This window comes from Diceros bicornis, chromosome 34 (assembly GCF_020826845.1).
Source record: "Diceros bicornis minor isolate mBicDic1 chromosome 34, mDicBic1.mat.cur, whole genome shotgun sequence".
Classification (NCBI taxonomy): Eukaryota; Metazoa; Chordata; class Mammalia; order Perissodactyla; family Rhinocerotidae; genus Diceros; species Diceros bicornis.
This window is the reverse complement of record NC_080773.1, coordinates 10,617,440-10,630,506: the sequence shown is the minus strand read 5'-3', so window position 1 is coordinate 10,630,506 and position 13,067 is coordinate 10,617,440. Positions and strand designations below refer to the sequence as shown.

General features: G+C 39.4%; 1 long non-coding RNA gene across 1 annotated transcript in view; it reads left to right on the top strand.

The window, feature by feature from the left end:
- The window catches only part of LOC131396775 (uncharacterized), a 51,048-nt gene that overhangs the window by 27,119 nt on the left and 10,862 nt on the right, over positions 1-13,067 (top strand). Inside the window, exon 2 of the long non-coding RNA XR_009216683.1 lies at positions 2,847-3,046. This is a non-coding gene — a long non-coding RNA (uncharacterized LOC131396775). The remainder of the gene's footprint in view (positions 1-2,846; positions 3,047-13,067) is intronic.

The window sequence follows — 13,067 nt, the reverse complement described above, 5'->3', positions numbered from 1 at the left end:
TCTTGGTGTGGGCCTCTTTGGGTTCATCTTGTTTGGTGCTCTCTGTGCTTCCTGTACCTGGATGTCTGTTTCCTTCCCCAGGTTAAGGAAGTTTTAAGCTATTATTTCTTCAAATAATTTCTCTGCCCCTTTGTCTCTCTCTTCTCCTTCCTCTTATAATGTGAATGTTAGTATGCTTGATGTTGTCCAAGAGGTCTGTAAGACTGTCCTTGTTCTTTTTAATTCTTTTTTCTATTTATTTTGGATGATTTCCTCTACTCTTTTGTCCAGATCACTGATCTGTTCTTCTCTGCTGTTGATTCCCTCTAGTGAATTTTTCATTTCCATTATTGCATTCTTCAGCTATGATTGGTTCTTTTCTATATTTTCTAATTCTTTGTTGAAGTTCTCACTGTGCTCATCTATTCTTCTCCCCAGTTCAGTGAGCATCCTTATGACCATTAGTTTGTACTCTTTCTCAGGTCGATTGTTTATCTCTGTTTCTTTTAGTTCTTCTTTTGAGGATTTGTCCTGTTCTTTTATTTGGGACATATTTCTTTGTCTCCTCATTTTGCCTACCTTTCTGTGCATATTTCTGTGTATTAGGTAGATCAGCTACATCTCTCAATCTTGTAAATGTGGCTTTATGTAGGAGATGTCTTATGGGGCCCAGCAGCATGCTCCCCCCTTGTCACCTGTGCCAAATGCTCCAGGGGTGTCCCCTGTGTGGGCTGCATGCGCCCTTCTGTTGTGGCAGAGTTGCTATATTGCTGCAGGCACGTGGGTAGGCTGGGTTGGCCCCTGGGCCAGCTGATTGTGAGGCCCAGCCTTGTGTGGCTGCTACTGGCACATTATTGGGTGGGTTAAGCCCCCAGCATAACTGTTTGCAAGGTCTGGTAGTGCACAACTACTGCCAGTTTGCTGGTGAGTGAGTCCAGCCCCCAGTGTGGCTGGTTGCTAAGCATGAGGGCACACAACTGCTACAGAGCCCTGCTCGACTAGCTCAGATGTGTTGGTGGGTGGAGCAGTCTTCCAGTGAGGCTAGCTGCGTGGCACATGGCTGTTGCCAGCTTCCTTTTGGGTGAGGCAGGCTTCTGATGCCAACTGGCTACACAGCTCTGCAGTGCACAGCTGCCTCGAGAGTGCTGATGGGTGGGGCAGGCCCCAGACTTGCCAGCATGTAATCATTTCAGGGGTTAGCAAGTAGGGCAGAATGCCTGTGTGGCTGTTTGTGAGACCTGGTGGCACAAGTCAGCTGCAGGCTTGCTGGTGAGCAGGGCCAGTCCCTGAGGTGAGCTGCCTGAGCTGCCTGGCTGTGCTCAATTGCCTCAGGTGCTCTAGTGGGCAGAGAAGACCCCTGCACTAACAGGGTAGAGGAAGGATTCCAATGGCGCTGGACAGTGTTTGTGTCACACAGCTGAACTAGGTCATAGTAATGGCTGCTGCAAGTGTCTCAGTCCCTGGGGGGTGGGCCTAGCTGCCTCCCGCCTCTCCAGGATGCACTCCAAGCTTACTGTAACTTTTTTTTTTTCCGCTGAGGAATATTAGCCCTGAGCTAACATCTGTGCCCATCTTCCTCTATTTTGTATATGGGGTGTCACCACAGCATGGCTTGATTAGCGGTGCATAGGTCTGCACCTGGGATTCGAACCCATGAACCTGGGCTGCTGAAGCAGAGTGTGCAAACTTAACCACTACATCACCAGGCTGGCCCCAGTAAGTGTCTCTTTTACCGATGAACTATGCACTTTTTTTGTGTATGAGGAAGATCGGCCCTGAGCCAACATCTGCCAATCCTCCCCTTTTTGCTGAGGAAGACTAGCCTTGAGCTAACATCCATGCCCATCTTCCTCCACTTTATATGGGACGCCACCAGAGCATAGCTTGACAAGCGGTGCATCGCTGCACGCCCGGGATCCGTACCGGTGAACTCTGGGCCGCTGCAGCGGAGAGCACGCACTTAACCGCCTGCGCCACCGGGCTGGCCCCAAAGGGTTCTGATCAGTTTTTTTTTCCCCCCAAAGCCCCAGTAGATAGTTGTATGTCATAGTTGCACATCCTTCTAGTTGCTGTATGTGGGACGTAGCCTCAGCATGGCTGGAAAAGTGGTGCGTCGGTGCGCGCCCGGGATCTGAACCCGGGCCGCCAGTATCGGAGCGCGCGCACTTAACCACCAAGCCACGGGGCTGGCCCTGCGCTTTTCTATCTGGTGTTTTTGTGCTGGTTTCTGGGTCAAATGAGTCTGTGCATGGGCCCTTTAAGAGCAGATTTTCCTTACCCTGAAGTTCTATAGCTTTCCTGGGCATATTCCCCGTTAATTCTCAAATTCAGGTGTTTTGGGATCTCACCTCTCTTGTACTGGATCTAAGGGCTGGGGTGCCTTACATGGAGCTCAAATCTGCTCCTCCAGATAAAGCTTCGTACCTTTGAGATCACTCCTAACCATGAAGTGCCGTGGCCAGGGTGTGGTTTTTCCCTCAGCAGGGCTGTATCTCTGCCTCTTCTGCCCCTTTCTGTGTTGTCCCTTGTTGTGGAGGTTCTTTTTACCTAGTTTCCAGATCTCTCTCAGAGGAAGTTGTTCCACAGGTAGTTGTAGGTTTGTTGTGTCTGTGGGAGGAAGTGAGTTCAAGATCCTCCTATGCCACCATCTTCCAAAACTGCTTTTGTAAATTTTCCCTGTCATATTTTGCAGTTTTTTTCTGTATATGTGCTGCTAAAGGAAATTCGTATTTTCAATTTGCCTGCTTTTCAGGAAAGTAGACAGAAATTCATGCCTTCCTGTTATTCCTACTGTCAGCTTTTCATTTGTGAAAGTAAAGCTTTCGGTCCCATGTAGTTCTAGCATAACTCTTGCTCTTCTTCTGCAGACATGATGAAGTGAATGGCACAACAGAGCAAGTTTCAGCATGGATTTGGGCAAGCAGTAATTGATGACCTGTGTTATGATGACATTCACATTTCTCTTGTGACCTGAAAATGTTCCTCTTCACCTGTCAACCCCAGATTTGATGCCATAATTTGTGAATATAGTGGGAGAGAAGCACTCCTTGTGCTCCTTCTGAATAGGGTAAGTAATTAACCTACCATTCTGTTAGACAGCCTCAAGTAAATCCATATTTTTTCATAGTACATTGACTGCAAATTTATCTTTCACTAAGAATTGTGTGATTGCTGGAACCATTAGACTCTCATGTAATTGAGGTTAAGTTCCACGTGCCTTGCTAGCCACATCAGTTTTTCCTCTGACAGAAGCACTGAACAGAATGATGAATTCTGCTCTGGACATGCCCTCTATGGATTAAAAAGATTATTATAATGGTGCTGTGAGTGTTGGTAGTTATGTGAATTTTATGATTTGGTTAGTAATCATCCACTTTTTATAAAAGTCTTTCTTTTGGAGTGTAGTTTTTAAAACAATCATGTTTTAAAATCAACAGAAATTTTTAATATAATGTTCTCTTTTTCTGCTAAGTCATGAGGACTGAGATTTATTTGTTTTCTGAAAGGTAAGTGGTAGAAGAACTCAAGAAAATGTTCTAAAATAATACAAATTTCAACTCTGGACAATAATAAGTTTCATCATAGGATTTAAACAGTCTACAGGTGATAGAAATAAAGGATCTTTACTGAGCCCAGTGAAAATGAGTTGTCTTCTGGCCACTCTACACAGTTCTATCCCTGAGGAATTCTCAGGAGGACCAGCTATGTCAGCAGGACCCAGCAATTGAGCCCTGGAACATCAAGTGACTCTCCCCTTTCTTTACTTCCTAAGATGCTGTTTCTTGGCTAGTTACTACCTAGGCTGGGCATTAGAAGCTGCTAGAAAATAGGACCTCCTTCCATCTTGTCAGAAAACCTGCATGACTGCTTTATGGAGCTGATATTATAACTTATAGTTTTGGTATAATCATTAATATTTCAATAAGAATTTTAAATTTTTACAGATGATACTTTATAGTTGTGCTTATTATGTTAAAAATTTACAAGAGTGACATCAGATGGCAGACTAGGAAGATCCAGGCCCTTGATCCCACCTGGAAACATTTAAAAAACAACTAGAGAGTGGCTAAAATAACTTAATAGGAGCTTTGGAAAACAGTTAAAAGTCTAAGCAACCAAGTAAATGCCTAATCAAGAAAAAGCCACATTTAAAATGGTAGGAAATTTTGAGTTGTTTTTACTCACCCTTCCCAATATAGCGCATTGTGGTGTGGTTGGGAGAAAGAAGCAGCCCAATTCCCTTCCTCAAACCGACATGAGGGGATGGGGGGAAAGCAGACCTCAATTGCAACATTCTAGCCTATCTACATGCTGCCTGAGGGATGGGTCTCTGTTTCACCTAACTTGAAGCTCAGATAGAGAAAAGTGGCATATCTTGTATTTCAGGCTGAGGAAAACCCTGGGAAGCAACAGGCACTGCTTTGGAAAGCTGCAGGGGCACTACAGATCCACAGATACATAAGGCAAGAGATTCCAGGTAGAGGAACACAATAGAACATCTAAGGCCCTAAGAAGAAGCTGGTATGAGACTATTTGAGAAATTAAGACATTTAAAAGCAGCTTTGTATATGGGGGAATCAAAAAAAACACAAACATAGTCCCAGGCAAGACATATACCCAGAAAATACCTGAGAAGACATATGCCTTTACCTTGGGCTGATCCTAAGACTCAGAACATGCCCTGCTAATTAATGAAGTTCTCTCCTAGCAAAAAGCCAATCTCCAAAAACTGGGTGAGGTGGCTGTCTTTTCAGAAGTCCAATTTTCAACAAAAAAAATCACAAGGTATACAAAGAAACAGGATAACATGGCCCATTCAAGGGAAAAAAATGAAATGACAGAAACCATCTCTGAAGAAACACAGGCATCAGACATCCTAGACAAAGACTTTAAAACAACTGTCTTAAATATACTGAAAGAACTAAAAGAAAGTACAAAGATCTAAAGAAAATCATGAACTATATATATAAACAAAATGAGAATATCAATGAAAAGGTAGAAATTACAGAAATGGTGGTGCTAAATATCCAATAACTTAAATGAAAAATTCACTAGAGGGATCCAACAACAGACTCAAGCAGGCAGAAGAAAGAATCAGAGAACTTGAAGACAGGTCATTTGAAATCACCAGTCTGAGGAGAAAAAAAGAAGTAAGAAAAGTGAACAGAGCCTAAGGGGCTTATGGGACATCATCAAGTTAACCAAGATAGGCATTATCGGAGTCCTAGAGGAGAAAAGAGAGAAAAGGGGCCAAAGAGATTATTTAAAGAAATAATGGGGGTGGGCCCTGTGGCTGAGCGGTTAAGTGCGTGCACTCTGCTACTGGCGGCCTGGGTTCGGATCCCGGGCACGCACCAACGCACCACTTGTCCGGCCATGCTGAGGTGGCATCCCACATACAGCAAGTAGAAGGATGTGCAACTATGACATACAACTATCTTCTGGGGCTTTGAGCAGAAAAAAGGAAAAAAAGGAGGAGGATTGGCAATAGATGTTAGCTCAGAGCCGGTCTTCCTCAGCAAAAAGAGGAGGATTGGCATGGATGTTAGCTCAGGGCTGATCTTCCTCACAAGAAAAAAAAAAAGAAGAAATAATGGCCAAAAACTGTACAAATTTGAGGAAAGATAGGTATCTACAAATCCAAGAATCTCAACAAACTCCAAGTAGGATAAAGCCAAAGAGATCCACAACAGGGCACTTTATAATCAAACTGTCAAAATACAAAGAGAATATTGAAAATGGCAAGAGAAGAGTTAACTCCTCATGTACAAGGCATCCTCAGTTAGATTATTAGTGGCGTTCTTATCAGAAACTTTGGAGGCCAGAATGTAGCGGAATGCTATATTTAAAGTGCTGAAAGAAAAAATTATCAACTGAGAATTCTATATCTGACAAAACTGTCTTTCAAAAATGAGGGAGAAATGAAGACATTGCCAGATAAACAAAAGCTGAGGGAGTTCATTACCACTAGACCTGCCCTACAAGAAATGCTAAAAGAAGTACTTCACATTGAAGTGGTAGGACACTAGAGAGTAATTTGAAGCTGTATGAAAATATAAAGTTCTCTAGTAAACGTGAATACACAAACAAATGTAAAAACTAGTGTTAGTGAAATTTTGTTTTTTAAATGCCACTTTTTATTTTCTACAAAATTTAAAAGAAATTTTCATAAAATAATTATAAATCTATGTTAATGGACACACAATATACAAAAATATAATTTGCAATATCAATAACATAAAGTGGGAGGTAGAGCTGTAAAGGAGTAGAGGTTTTGTATGAGATTGAAGTTAAGTTGGAATCAATTAAGATAGATTGTTGTATCTTTAGGATGTTATGTGTAATGTCCATGGTGGCCACAATGAGCATACACAAAAGGAAATGAGGAGTGAATCAAAACATGTTATTACAAAAAAATCAACTAAGCACAGAGGAAGGCAGTAATGCAGGAAATGAGGGACAAAAAAACTATAAGACATACAAAGAAAAACAAATAACAAAATGGCAAAAGTAAGCCCTTTCCTGTCAATAATTACTTTAAATGTAAATAGATTAAACTCCCCAAAAGATATAGATTAGCAGAATAGATTTTTTAAAAACAGGATCCTGTTTTTGATAGCACTGTATTGTATAGTTGAAATTTGCTAAGAGAGTAGAACTTAAATGTCCTCACCAAAAAAAAAAAAAAAAAAGGATAAATATATGAGGTGATGGATGTGTTAATTAACTAGCTGGGGAGAATCCTTTCACAATGTATACATGCGTCAGATACTACAATGTATACTTTAAATAACCTACAATTTTGTATGTCAATTATACCTCAATAAAGCTGAAATAAAAAAATAGGATCCAACTATATGCTGTCTGTAAGAGACTCGCTTTAGATCTAAGGACATGCATAGGTTGAAAGTGAAAGAAAATTAAAAAATATTACAGGCAAATAGTAACCAAAAATATCAGAGGCTGCTATAGTAATATCAAACAAAAAAGACTTTAAGTCAAAAACTGTTACAAGGGATAAAAAATAACGCTATATATTGATAAAGGAGTCCATTAAACAAGAATACACAACAATTGTAAACATATATACACTAAATAGCAGAGCTCCAAAATATATGAAGCAAACGCTAACAGAATTGAAGGAAGAAATAGACAGCTCTACAATAATGGTAGGAGACTTCAATATGCCACTTTTGAAAATGGATAGAACAACCAGACAGGAGATCAATAAGGAAATAAAGGACTTGAACAACACTATAGACCAAGTGGAGCTAACAGACGTGTATAGAACACTCTACCTAACAATAACAGACTACATGTTTTCCTCAAGTGCACACAGAACATTCTCAAGGATACACCATATATTAGGCCACAAAACAAGTCTTTTTTTTTTTTAATTTTTTGTTTATTGCAGTAACATTGGTTTATAACATTGTATAAATTTCAGGTGTACATCATTATACTTCTATTTCTGCATAGATTACATCATGTTCACCACCCAAATACTAATTACAACCCATCACCACACACATGTGCCGAATTATCCCTTTCGCCCTCCTCCCTCCCCCCTTCCCCTCTGGTAACCACCAATCCAATCTCTGTCTCTATGTGCTTCTTTATTGTTGTTATTATCTACTATTAATGAAGGAAACCATACGGTATTTGACCTTCTCCCTCTGACTTATTTCACTTTGCATAATAGCCTCAGTGTCCATCCATGTTGTCACAAATGGCTGGATTTCATCATTTCTTATGGCTGAGTAGTATTCCATTGTGTATATATACCACAGCTTCTTTATCCATTCGTCCCTTGATGGGCACTTAGGTTGCTTCCAAGTCTTGGCTATTGTGAATAACGCTGCAATGAACATAAGGGTGCATGTATCTTTACGCACGGGTGTTTTCAAGTTCTTTGGATAAATACCCAGCAGTGGAATAGCTGGATCATATGGTAGTTCTATCCTTGATTTTTTGAGGAATCTCCATACTGTTTTCCATAGTGGCTGCACCAGTTTGCACTCCCACCAGCAGTGTATGAGAGTTCCCTTCTCTCCACATCCTCTCCAACATATGTTGTTTCCTGTCTTGTTAATTATAGCCAATCTGACGGGCCTGAGGTGATATCTCATTGTAGTTTTGATTTGCATTTCTCTGATAGTTAATGATTTTGAACATCTTTTCATGTGTCTGTTGGCCATCTGTGTATCTTCTTTGGAGAAATGTCTGTTCAGGTCTTTTGCCCATTTTTTAATTGGGTTGGTAGTTTTTTTGTTGTTGAGATGCATGAGTTCTTTGTATATTTTGGAGATTAACCCCTTATCAGATGTATGGTTTGCAAATATCTTCTCCCAATTGTTAGGTTGTCTTTTCGTTTTGTTGATAGTTTCCTTTGCTGTGCAGAAGGTTTTTAGTTTGATGTAGTCCCATTTGTTTATTTTTTCTATTGTTTCTCTTGCCCGGTCAGACATGGTGCTTGAAAATATGTTGCTAAGACTGATGTCGAAGAGCGTACTGCCTATGTTTTCTTCTAGAAGTTTCATAGTTTCAGGTCTTACATTCAACTCTTTAATCCATTTGGAGTTAATTTTTGTGTATGGTGTAAGGTAAGGGTCTACTTTCATTTTTTTGCATGTGGCTATCCAATTTTCCCAACACCATTTGTTGAAGAGACTTTCTTTTCTCCATTGTATGTTCTTGGCTCCATTGTCAAAGATTAGCTGTCCATAGATGTGTGGGTTTATTTCTGGGCTTTCAATTCTATTCCATTGATCTGTGTGTCTGTTTTTGTGCCAGTACCATGCTGTTTTGGTTACTATAGCTTTGTAGTATATTTTGAAATCAGGGAGTGTGATACCTCCAGCTTTGTTCTTTTTTCTCAGGATTCCTTTAGCTATTTGGGGTGTTTGGTTGTTTCATATAAATTTTAGGATTCTTTGTTCTATTTCCTTGAAAAATGTTGTTGGAACTTTGATAGGGATTGCATTGAATCTATAGATTGCTTTAGGAAGTATGGACATCTTAACTATGTTAATTCTTCCAATCCAAGAGCACGGAATATCTTTCCATTTCTTTGTGTCTTCTTCAATTTCTTTCAGCAATGTTTTATAGTTTTTGGTGTACAGATCTTTCACCTCTTTGGTTAAGTTTATTCCTAGGTATTTTATTCTTTGTGTTGCAATTGTAAATGGGATGGTATTCTTAATTTCTCTTTCTGCTACTTCGTTGTTAGTGTATAGAATTGCAACTGCTTTTTGTATGTTGATTTTGTATCCTGCAACTTTACCATATTTGTTTATTACTTCTAAAAGTTTTCTGGTGGATTCTTTAGGTTTTTCTATATATAAAATCATGTCATCTGCAAATAGTGACAGTTTCACTTCTTCCTTTCCAATTTGGATCCCTTTTATTTCTTTCTCTTGCCTGATTGCTCTGGCTAGGACTTCCAGTACTATGTTAAATAGGAGTGGTGACAGTGGGCATCCTTGTCTGGTTCCTGTTCTTAGAGGGATAGGTTTCAGTTTTTCACCATTCACCAGAGGATGATATTAGCTGTGGATTTCTCATATATGGCCTTTATTATGTTGAGGTACTTTCCTTCTATACCCATTTTATTCAGAGTTTTTATCATAAATGGATGCTGTATCTTGTCAAATGCTTTCTCTGCATCTATTGAGATGATCATGTGATTTTTATTCTTCATTTTATTAATGTGGTGTATTACGTTGATTGATTTGCGAATGTTGAACCATCCCTGCATACCTGGAATAAATCCCACTTGATCATGGTGTATAATCTTTTTAACGTATTGTTGCATACGATTTGCTAGTATTTTGTTGAGGATTTTTGCATTGATGTTCATCAGTGATATTGGCCTGTAATTTTCTTTGTTTGTGTTGTCCTTGTCTGGTTTTGGTATCAGGGTAATGTCAGCTTCATAGAATGAGTTAGGGAGCTTGCCCTCCTCCTCAATTTTTTGGAAGAGTTTGAGAAGGATAGGTATTAAGTCTTCTTTGAATGTTTGGTAGAATTTACCAGGGAAGCCGTCTGGTCCTGGACTTTTATTTTTGGGGAGGTTTTTGATTACTCTTTCGATCTCCTTACTGGTGATTGGTCTATTCAAATTCTCTACTTCTTCTTGATCCAGTTTTGGAAGGTTGTATGATTCTAAGAATTTATCCATTTCTTCCAGATTGTCGAATTGGTTGGCATATAGCTTATCATAGTATTCTCTTATATTCTTTTGTATTTCTGAGGTGTCTGTTGTAATTTCTCCTGTTTCATTTCTGATTTTACTTATTTGTGCCTTCTCTCTTTTTTTCTTGGTGAGTCTAGCTAAAGGTTTGTCAATTTTGTTGATCTTTTCAAAGAACCAGCTCTTGGTTTTATTAATTTTTTCTATTTTTTTTTCTAGTCTCTATTTCATTTATTTCTGCTCTGATTTTTGTTATTTCTCTTCTTCTACTGATTTTGGGCTTTGTTTGTTCTTCTTTTTCCAGTTCCTTTAGGTACATTGTTAGATTGTTTATTTGAGATTTTTCTTGTTTGTTGAGATAGGCCTGTATTGCTATAAACTTCCCTCTTAGAACCCCTTTTGCTGTATCCCATAAATTCTGGCATGTCGTATTTTCATTTTCATTTGTCTCCAGGTATTTTTTGATTTCTTCTTTGATTTCTTCATTGACCCAGTCGTTGTTCAGTAGCATTTTGTTTAATCTCCACATATTTGTGGCTTTTCTGATTTTCTTCCTATAGTTGATTTCTAGTTTCATACCGTTGTGGTCAGAAAAGATGCTTGGTATTATTTCAATCTTCTTAAAGTTATGGAGACTTCTTTTGTGGCCTAATATGTGATAAATCCTGGAGAATGTTCCATGTTCATTTGAAAAGAACGTGTATTCTTCGGTTTTTGGATGGGATGCTCTGTATATATCTACTAGGTCCGTCTGTTCTAGTGTGTCATTTAAGGCCAATGTTTCCTTATTGATCTTCTGTTTCGATGATCTATCCGTTGCTGTAAGTGGAGTGTTAAGGTCCCCTACTATTATTGTGTTACTGTCTATTTCTCTTTTTATCTCTGCTAATAATTGCTTTATATATTTAGGTAAATATATGAACTTAATTTTATATATTTAAATATATAGGTAAATATAAATTGCACCTACATTGGGTGCGTAGATATTTACAAGTGTTATATCCTCTTGTTGGATTGTTCCCTTGATCATTATGTAATGTCCTTCTTTGTCTCTTTTTACAGTTTTTGTTTTAAAGTCTATTTTTTCTGATGTGAGTACTGCTACCCCAGCATTCTTTTCATTGCCATTTGCTTGGAATATCGTTTTCCATGCCTTCACTTTCAGTTTGTGAGTGTCTTTAGGTCTGAAGTGTGTCTCTTGTATGCAGCATATATATGGGTCTTGTTTTTTCATCCAATCAGCCATCCTATGCCTTTTAATTGAAGCATTTAGTCCATTGACGTTTAAAGTAGCTATTGATAAGTATGTACTTACTGCCATTTTTTACCTTTTTTTTCCTCAGTGTTTTAGTAGTCCTTCTCTGTTCCTTTCTTCTTCTATACAGAATTGATGGTCTCTTTAGTTTGACCTCTGTCTGAAAGCTCTACTCTTTAACTCCCCTCCTCCCTCCTTTTATGTTTTTGATATCATATCTAACCTCTTTTTTGTGCATTTGTATCCATTGCCCTCTTATCATGGAAATAGATAATTTTTCCTATTTGTGGTCTTCTCTTTTTCCCTTAAATCAGTCCTTTTAACATTTCTTGTAACACTGGTTTCTTGGTGACAAACTCCTTTAATTTTTGCTTGTCTGGGAAATTTTTGATCTCTCCTTCCATTTTGAATGATAACTTTGCTGGCTAGAGTATTCTTGGCTGTAAGTTTTTTCCTTTTAGCACTTTAAATATATCATACCATTCTCTTCTAGCCTGTAAGGTTTCTGCTGAGAAGTCAGCTGATAGCCTTATGGGGTTTCCTTTGTATGTAACTTGACTTTCTCTTGTGGCTTTTAGGATTCTCTCTTTATCTTTAATTCTGGACATTTTGATTATGATGTGTCTTGGTGTGGGCCTCTTTGGGTTTATCTTGTTTGGAGTTCTCTGTGCTTCCTGTACCTGGATGTCTGTTTCCTTCCTTAGGTTAGGGAAGTTTTCATCTATTATTTCTTGAAATAGATTCTCTGCCCCTTTGTCTCGCTCTTCTCCTTCTGGGACACCTATAACACGGATGTTAGTGCACTTGATGTTGTCCCAGAGGTCCCTTAGACTGTCCTCACTCTTTTTAATTCTTTTCTCTTTTATCTGTTCAGCTTGGGTAATTTCCTCTAGTCTTTCGTCCAGCTCACAGATCCATTCTTCTGTATCCTCTACTCTGCTTTTGAGTTCCTCTAGTGAATTTCTCATTTCCAGTATTGTATTCTTCATTTCTGATTGGTTCTTTTTTATATCTTCCATTTCTTTGGTGACATTCTCACTGAGTTCATGTATTCTTCTCCCCAGATCAGTGAGCATCCTTAACACTCTTTGTTTGAACTCTCTGTCGGGTAGGTTGCTCATTTCTGTTTCACTTAGTTCCTTTTCTGGGGTTTTGTCCTGTTCCCTTACTTGGAATGTATTCCTTTGCCTCCTCATTTTGCCTCTTTCCCTGTGCTTGTGTCTACGTATTAGGTAGGTCAGCTATGTCTCCTGCTCTTGGATAGGTGACCTTATGTAAGTGATCCCGTAGGGGGCCTGCAGTGTGCTTTCCTCAGTTCTCAATGTTCCAGGGGTGACCCCTATGTGGGCTACGTGTGTCCTTCTGTTGTGCCCTGTTTGCTCTCCCTGTAGGTGCCCAGGGAGGCCGAGTTATGCTCCTGGCCAGCTGTTGTAATGCTCAGCTGCTTGTAGTTGTTGTGGCCCCTTCAGTCTCTTTATCAGGTGTGAGGAGCCCCAGCACAGTTGGCTGCAAGTTCTAATACCACATTTGTGTTGCAGTATTTCTTTTAAGTGAGTAGGCCCCCAGCGTGGCAGGTTGTTAGGCTCAGGGGCTTACAGATGCTATAAGCCTCCAGCCTTTAGGTCTCTTGTCAGCTCTCTG